General features: G+C 39.6%; 1 long non-coding RNA gene across 1 annotated transcript; it reads left to right on the top strand.

Moving 5' to 3' along the window:
- The first annotated feature begins 1,097 nt into the window (after positions 1-1,097).
- On the top strand, positions 1,098-2,504 carry LOC124204324. Its single transcript, XR_006878838.1, has 2 exons — positions 1,098-1,767; positions 2,279-2,504. It is a non-coding gene; the product is annotated as an uncharacterized LOC124204324 (long non-coding RNA).
- The last annotated feature ends 5,556 nt before the right edge of the window (positions 2,505-8,060 follow it).

Below are 8,060 nucleotides of genomic sequence, written 5' to 3'. Positions count from 1 at the left end.
TTTCAATGATTCTTGAAGGTTACCAGGAAACGGAGGAACTCACTCAGCCATATGTTGCGCAATTAAAATCAAAACAGAAAGGTCGTCGTGAAGTTGATAAACGCGAAATCAAGGCCGACATTCCTGTCCGTTCCTGTCAGGCCTGCCCAGGCTGCTGATCTCGCATTGCGCGTTATCTCATCTAATTGCAGCCCAGTCAAATTCGGAGAACATCATCGGCTTGTAGCAGTACAACATATCCTAAAATTGTCAATGTCTACCAAGTCACGCATTGTGAATCAAACGGGAATTGTCTCTCGGTGTTCCTAATAATTTTATGATCGATGAACGATAAAACCCATAGAAATCCTTATCATTCCTTATTCTTTTTTAGAGGACGACCAAGTTTTTTTTTCTCAGGCACATCTTTCGCTTATCGATTCATTCATTTTTTTGTTTGTTTAGCTTATACCGCACGAATCAAAATGCCCTTGAAAGATGGAAATTTCAAACAAACAGAAGAAACACACAAAAAAATAAGAATATAAGACAGGGGGCGAAGGGAATAGATCTTCCTTTGGCCTTTCACACGAAACAAGTTATTTTTTGTTTGTCTGCTGGAGAGGTTTTCTTTTCAATGTCGTTTCTAACAATTTCTTTTTGTTTGGATCGCATTCATCCAAACTGATGTACACCACCATACATGAATAACCGAGCTGCGCATATTTGCGCTTGCTATTGTCTGAAATAAAAAGTAAGGATGAAGACTTGGGAACAATACTTTAAATACATGAATCAGTAAATTGAGGAAACGTGTAGGTACATCTAAAGAAACGAATAAAACAATTATTCGTCTCCGACAGTGACATAGTTTACCCAGCAGAATTTTTTTGCTTTGATGTAGTCGTGCAAACTTTTTGACAAATGTTCGCATTATTCTGTATACGATCGATTTTTATGATATTATGGCGGAAGTACCCAAGTGTTTGATTCTCGATTGGTTTTTTTCTTTTTTGACGAGGTTCGCGTAACCTTCATACATCCTCTAGTCTTTACAATGTCAACATGCGCTTTGCATCTTGCCTTTTTTCCCTATGTCTTCGTTTTTTATTTGCCAACCGAACGACTGCTTGTCACCATTTGGCATTTAGGTGATATAATTTAGAGGACATTATAAACGAAATTGCATCGACAAAATTTTTATTTCTCGTCCCTGAAAAATATAACTATTTTCATTTAATTTTTTCACAGCAGTTTTTCTTTTATTTATTTTTCTTCGCATTTTCTTTGTTTCTTTTCTTTGTTTCTTTTCACGAAATGCGCTATTTCAAGTCTTATATTGCCCACGTGAGTCGATGGTTTTGCGGGCGTTCCTCTTCACGATCACCCACACAGTGACGTCAACGAACGACGATGTTCCATCCGTTGCGAAACAATAAACCCAGCAGGTTATGAGGGGGAATCCGGACTTCCCCTGGTGTGTAGATGTAGTCCACGTGTTGCTTGTGTTTGGCCATGCATTGCATACACGGAAGATCAGAGAATGCTAGTCTAGAACCTTCCAATCCAAGTTCAAAACGTTGCCACGCTATAGGCGAATAGACCAGCGTAAAAAGGTATAAGCTAAAAAGGAATGAGTCACAGACCATGTGGTAGTAGGGACTAGAAGAAGCCAAGCATAGTTACAAACTTGGTCGTATCCTAAATAGCAAGTCATGGCGATTCAGCATTCGCCTTCCATACCTATCCTGAAAACCCAAAACAACGCTTAATCACCGCTTGTACGCAGTATATTTTTTTTATCCGGTTTCTGCCAAGTTTATTAATATAATGACAACCCGCAACCCTATCAGTTATATATATATACTCAATTGCTGTACATGATGTTACTAAAATATTAACAGTCTACTTAAAAATGGCGGTGGTTTTGGTTGAAGGATTCGGGATTCTTTTTTTTTTTTTTTTTAACATTTCTGATCCGGAACGGCCTTTAATTGGTTGTCGTTCATTAATAATGAACGACCATCACGAAGCATTGCGGAACATCGCAACTCATTCACGTTCCGTCTCTCTCTTTGTGTGTGGGGTCGTTTTGCTCGTTTGCGGCCACTAACGAACTGACGGAAGGGATGAGTTTCCCATGTCGTTACCGTCTATACTTCTTTCCTTAAGCTCTCCGTTTTGATATAGCCTTGCCAGAGCTAGTTTTACACTATTTTCTAATATTATCTGTTACAAAGTAATAATTCGTCTTTTTTTTCTTCTTCTTCTCTGGGTCCTTATTTGCCATCGTCTAAAGTCCTTGAAAAACTCCAGATCGAATCGGGAAATTGCCGGAACAATGACTTGCCGAGTTTGAGTATAGTGCTGTAGAACACTTCTTCCAAGGCTCTTGATATCACCTGTCCCCAGCGAACTTCTGCACTTGGCATAAATACATTTTTCTTTTATATCATGCTATTTGGTTTGAATCGTATTCTGAGCAAAAGAATAAATAAAAAATTTGTCAAGTTTGGTAAACCACATTTCGCAACCTCTCCTATTTTTGGCGACCAAGCATACATAGATTTACACATGATTAAGAATTGGTCACTAGAATATAATTTTGGACATGTGTCTCGGATCTCCGAAGATGGATTAATACATTTGATAATTATAATTGCAGTCCTTGAAATTAGCTGATACCGCAAGTTGATTGCGTTTCATAGAAATTAGACGAGGAATTTACACGATGTTAAAATGTACTTTTCTAACAGCGAGAAACAATAAATCCGGAGCCATTGGCTCGGTGGTAACCAACGATTATTATTATTACGCAAGATGAAAGTAACGGCCAAACTGGTGTGATGAACCGCATAGATATATACTGATATCCGCTTATTATCTCTCTCTGAAGAGATTTATTGCGAAGGTTATTATCGTTCTTCATCAGCGTATGATGGCCAGGTAACTTCTTTCTATTTCTTTGAATTCTCCCACCTTTTCTGTTGTTTTTTGTTCCTGCCTCAAAAGTTTCCTTGACTGAATTAAGCTAAATCTACGGGAAAAAAATCAATCGAAATTATTTAAAAAATGAACTAACATGTTGTTAAAATGATTAAGCTATATATCCTCCTGACAGCCAGCCTTCTATGCGCTCCTATATCTTATCTCAAGGGTGTTGCCATTTGCGGTGCCTACGGTATACCATAACTGCAGCTGGTAATTCGAGAAAGATAAGTCACGTAATAATAAAAATTGAAATTAATAATAAAATTGCAATCCCCTGCGGGAAAGGGGGAATCCCATTCTACAAGGCAGCGCATTAAAATGTAATTTTTTTATTTGTTTTTCTGTTATTGAAATATTTTTCACGTACTTTTTTTTCCTTTTTTTAACGTTATTGCGGTTTCCTATACCGAGTGTTGATGAGTGAAAGAAAAATGTGATTTTGATCTTATTTCAAGGTTTTTGAGGTATAACCTTGTTGCAGGAAGGCGCACTGATGTGCTGGTGGCAAGAAGTGCTTCCATCTTACTTCCTGAAGCGGAAAGGAAGTTGCGTCGTCGTGTGTTGATCACGATCAGCGTGTCGCCAGCAACAGTCGGCATTTTTTTTTTCGCAGCATAAACGTAAACGCTAAGCTATTGGGAAGACGTGCATCGCTCAAAGAGACGGTCATCGTATCGCTTAGTCACGAACTTGCAATTGTACACCGCGCCCGTTAACACCCAAACGGGCTGTATATTTATTCAAATAGGAGATGCGGAAGGTCTTTGCAAGGATTTTATACAATTCTTTGAACAGGGTTTCCGGCCAAACCCCTTATATCCCGAAGAATGGGAAGGAAATGTGTTATGAATTGCGCTTTTGGAAATATTATTTTTTTTTTACTTTTTGTTTGTATTATTGACGATAATTTTTTACACCTAATATAATCAGGGAAACGTGTAGAAAAGGGCTGTCTTCTATATCCAGCTCTAAAGAAAATAATGGGATAGTCAAGGTAACGTCAAGCGCATGAAGTGCGCATGAACTTACTGAGTTCATCATTTTTAGTAGTCTCTGAGTGCGCATAAACGCCAAGATACAATAAACTCATTCGAGTTATTTGTTCTTTCTTATATATGACATTTGGGGTTTTTTTCAATGAGCTTCTTCTTCGCCACCTGTCGTTCTGTTTGAAATGCTCCGTCCGAGCGATAATTCCTATAGCGTCGTAAATGCCACCAGCCACCCGGAAATGTGTTAATGTGTGGAGCCGACGGCTAAAAACAGCAGCATCACTCGGACACAAGTCTCTTCCGGGTTTTTAAACGCTAAACACACACACACACACACGGCGACACACGAGAAGATACTTAAGATTTACCTGACGTGTCACTAACTAGCTACTGCATCCATCCGCAACCTTGGCAGGAAATAACCTCCGTGTAACGCATTCTCAATGACGTACTATTGCGAGCGTGCAGCTGACGATTTTGAGAGAGACAGATAGAGGAAAACGGTGCCGGTGCTGATAGCTTTGCGGTTACTTTGATTTGAAGAAAAGTCTCATCTTTAAAAAGCATCGCTTTGTATTGTGATGAGAATGTCGTATCCGCCGTAGGCCGGATGTTAGTTTGTATTACGGAACTTGACGCAAACCAAAAATCAAAAATAATAATAATAATAATTCTCATCAGAAAAAAAGGAAACAACAGAAATCCGGATTCTTGGGAACCTTGCGGACATGACTGTTAATATTATTTCATCTAATTTGGCATTGGAAGAAGTAGTTGACGAATATTTCAATACTCGCGCCTTCACCTCAATCACGGCGTTCGTCAATTGATTTTTTTAATAAGATTCGCCTTGGAACACTTTGCGGCAGACACTCATTCATTTCCATCATCCGCCCAGTACAGCAGGAAACTAGGTAGACTTCCATTCACAATTGTGATAGTCTCTATTGTCTTTGCCCATCAGCGTAGTGTTCCTCATAAACTATTTGGATGGGTAAAAAAAAAAGGTAAGAAGAAGCAGAGTAGGGAAGATAATTTCAAAAAATAGAATTATATCGTCGTGGAATTGCTGTCGTCGCCGACGCACTCTAAACTATAAAGCCTCGTTAAACCATAGCGACCTTGCTTAAGAGCTGGCCGGCTAGGCGACATGAATGGTTGTTTCCGTCGTACGTCCGACAGTCAACTCGGCAGAATAAATACAGGGAGAGAGAAGAGTAATTCAAAGATTTTAAAAATAAAAATTGTAGCCTAATGTGTGCATTGCATTTTACTCCAACTCTCAAGGCTCTGTACATGCCGAGATGTCAGAATTGCTACCCTTTTTTGTTTTCTTTATTTTATTATTTTATTTTTTTCACTAGACTTTCTTTTGTGTTATATGTTTCTTTTCATTCCTTCCGGGAACATTATTCGATACTTGAGGGGTTCTTGTGTTCACCAAAAGAGGAGCCGACGAAGCAGTGAATTACACATGTATTATACCCGCGTCGTCCCCTTGGTCTATAGTCACTGGAACATGAGAGACACGAGGCCGTGCCTGGCAAATGTCAAGGCGCTCTTCAAGCACACGAAGGCTTCCGTGTTACGTGTGGAGAGTATAGAGCACTTAAATGCGCGGAGGAGATAGAAAGGTTCGATATACATACAACACAGCGACGCGGTTGTCAAAGGCCAAGCGCAGTTGATGACAAAAGACAAAAGAAAAGCCAACGGGTACAAAGTTATATATCATATTACAATGATAAACCCAAGACGGCTGCCCATGTAAGCGTTTGGCCGCTTTTCTTTTCTTTTTTCTCTCTCTCTGATTGTCTCGCGGGAATGAGAACTGCCGGCCAGACGGCCATACCTGCGATAAATAAAGATTTGACGACCTTTGCGTCAGCTAAATCTCTTTCTATCCTATTCCATTATTCAGCAGCATTTCGGTCGATTTCGGGTTTTTATGCAGCGACTAGGAAATCGATCGTTTCTTATCGGTTAATGTCGTCGTTTTCCCTCGCCGACTTGTCGAGTTTCCTGCTCTCCCCGCTGTATCATCTACCGAACCAGAGATGACAGGTCGCTCCTTTCACGCACGATCGGAAGGTCTCTCTCCCCATATGGTTCTCGGCCAACACGCAAAATTACACAAGAAGAAAGAAACAGACATCCACGCCGAAATAAACGCGTAAATGAGCATGAATGAAAATTGGAAATGAATCCCTTCGTCGGCTTTTTTGGCCGCTTATACACTTTACAACGCATAATATCTGCTTTACGTTTGGATGGACACGCACGGAATAGGGAATCTTAGAAACAACAAAAGTTGGACACGAGGAAATAAGGATTTTTTTTTTTTTTTTTTTCGCAAAAATCGGAAATTCCCGAAACAATTTGGCTAGTAATGTTTTTTTATCGTGAGAATTCCAACTCGTATAATAATATTGCCTTTGCTTCACCTTCGATGATTATTGTCACTTCCTTTTTACAGCTATTCGATTTTTGATACTTATCAATTCCCTTCGCATGTTCGTGTCGTTTGGATCACTTCCCACTCGAATAACAATTGAATAGATTGGGAGTTTTGTAATTGAAGTTCGTGGAAATTCAAAACTGTGTTTTTTTCGGAAAGGTCAACAGTTCCTGTATTCGTGCAGAGTGACTTTTTGGAAAAAACCCAGTAACATTAGCTTCGATTATTAGCTATGACGTTTCCACCCATTTGAATATCTCCAATCGTAACCGTCGTGCAGCGGTTGTTTTCGTCCGACTCGACATGTTTCATAGTTTGACGTAACTACAAACAAAACAAAAAAAAAAACAAAAATTTGGGTAAGACGTTGGATAATGGACACAATCTGTAATTCAAGTTTCCAGTCATTAGAGTTCTGCTATTCCTTGAAATCGAAGGAGGGAGAGTTGCATTCATCTTTTGGGTCAAAACCTCGGCAGAGGTTTCTGGGACGTGTCTTTAAACATTCTGATCTGTAGATTCTCGAGATTCAACAGACAGGGTGACAATGGTGCACTATCCGACCCCTTTTGCTCTCACCTGGAGAGCTGTGAGTTGAAGATAAAACACTTTTTTTCTTTAAACGCTTTTAACCATCTATTATAACCTTTCTGGCTTTCTCTCCATCAGAGCAGCCCAGAAAAAGCCATGCCCAAAACATTATCCAAACAATCGACTTTCCAAGTCTTTCGCTTCCAACCTCGTCGTCCTGAATTTTGTTAAATAAAAGTATTTGTGAGGAATACAAGTAAGAAATCTAATCTTAATGGCAGAGTACAATGGGTAGCAAATGCCATGTATTTTTATTTTTATATTTCTTACAAAACGTCTCTCTTTATTCTGTCCGACACAATTGCTACTGTTAAGATCATGAACTTCGATGTGGTCTCTCTCTCTCTGTGCGCCAACCCACTAATCATTGTTCCTGGTCAACCCCATGTTGAGGCAGCACTATGGGGGGAACAAACCGTTGAGGTTTTTTCTTCTCTCAATGCTGCTAATAACTAATAACTAGCCGGGATAAGTGTCAGCTATTGACGTTATCATTTTTCGCACCTCTGCGAAAATCATTCTCATTCACGCTGAGATAATCACACGTCAGGAAAGCCCCCAAAAAGTATTATAAGACACTTTTTCGGCGGTGTAAGAAACAACTGGGAAACATACTACGAAAACTTGAAAAGATTTTTCGTCGATATACTATACAGACATATACAACTATGTGTTTATATTATAATATACATACGTATATATTTAGTGAGAGACGAGAGAGAGAGTGAAAAAAAGAAACGAGCGGAGAGAAGAGAGAGACTCGACTATTTCAAGGCCGTACGTCGATGGATTGGGTGCCGGAATGCCGGGCTCTTATTTCTCGACTTGTATTCCGCGCCCCCCGGACGACATTTTCACTTTCGAAAAAGGTAAAATAGAAGAAGGAGAGAATGAGAGAAAACGAAAAAAAGTTTAAAAAAAATCTTTCTCCCTTCTTCTTTTTTTTTCCCTCTTCTTCTTCTTCTTCTTCTTCGTTTTACAAGGTTAAACCTAGAATACGGTAACTTGGCTCCGAAACTTGTATAGCCCGCGCGTTGCGGTCGGGGCTC

The sequence above is a fragment of the Daphnia pulex genome, chromosome 10, assembly GCF_021134715.1.
Source record: "Daphnia pulex isolate KAP4 chromosome 10, ASM2113471v1".
In the NCBI taxonomy this organism is placed as follows: domain Eukaryota; kingdom Metazoa; phylum Arthropoda; class Branchiopoda; order Diplostraca; family Daphniidae; genus Daphnia; species Daphnia pulex.
The sequence above is the reverse complement of the archived record's forward strand: the minus strand, read 5'-3'. Positions and strand labels throughout refer to the sequence as shown.